Source organism: Suricata suricatta, chromosome 6, assembly GCF_006229205.1.
Source record: "Suricata suricatta isolate VVHF042 chromosome 6, meerkat_22Aug2017_6uvM2_HiC, whole genome shotgun sequence".
NCBI classification, from domain to species: Eukaryota; Metazoa; Chordata; class Mammalia; order Carnivora; family Herpestidae; genus Suricata; species Suricata suricatta.
This window is the reverse complement of record NC_043705.1, coordinates 140,073,948-140,074,726: the sequence shown is the minus strand read 5'-3', so window position 1 is coordinate 140,074,726 and position 779 is coordinate 140,073,948.

Sequence of the window (779 nt, the reverse complement as noted above, 5' to 3'; positions counted from 1 at the left end):
ATATTCAGCCCCTGGGGACTGGTGAGCTGGACTCTGGCTTCCTGACTTGGGACGAAGCCACCAGCAGAGTCCTGCTCTGGCCCTTGGGAGGCAACACGGTGGACCCAGGAGAGAGCATGGGCCCTGGGTCCCCTTGCCACCCTTCTGGCTGCAGGGCACCGGGCAAGGAACCTAGCTTCGTGCTTCTGCATCCTCATTTTTGAAGCGGGATTTTCCTGGTTCCTAGGGTTTTCATGAAGATTTAATTAAACGACACAGATTACCCCAAGATCTCTAACAGGGTTGACAGGCGTTGGCGCCACGGAACAGTTTCCTTCCTCCACCGTCCTCCAGACCAAGCCCAGGCCCATCCCAGCGACCTCTGCTTTCTGACTAGACCAGACGTAGGCAGGTGGGCGGAGCCTCCACCCTCCTCTCCCCGCTCCGCCTCCCACATACATCTGCTCACGTCCACTGGCTCTCAAAGCCCCTTGACTTTGCAGAGGCCACATCCAGACCTACTGGACCTTTCCATCCTGATGCGGGAAGGATGACCGCAGCCGGCACCTGCACCAGGTACACTTGGGGTCCCCCAGACGGAAGGCCCTCCTCCCACAGCGGCAGGAGGAGAGAGAAGGAGGCTTCACTTGCCTCTCTGTTCCCGGCCCTGGGGCAGCCTCGAGGGCTGAGCTGGGACCTCCATCCGGGAGTTGTTCCCGGCTCTTCCCTGTAGGGGCTGGGCTGCCGTCAGCTGCTCTCGCGCGCCTCTCCAGAGGTCATCCACAGGCTCTGGGCCCCGT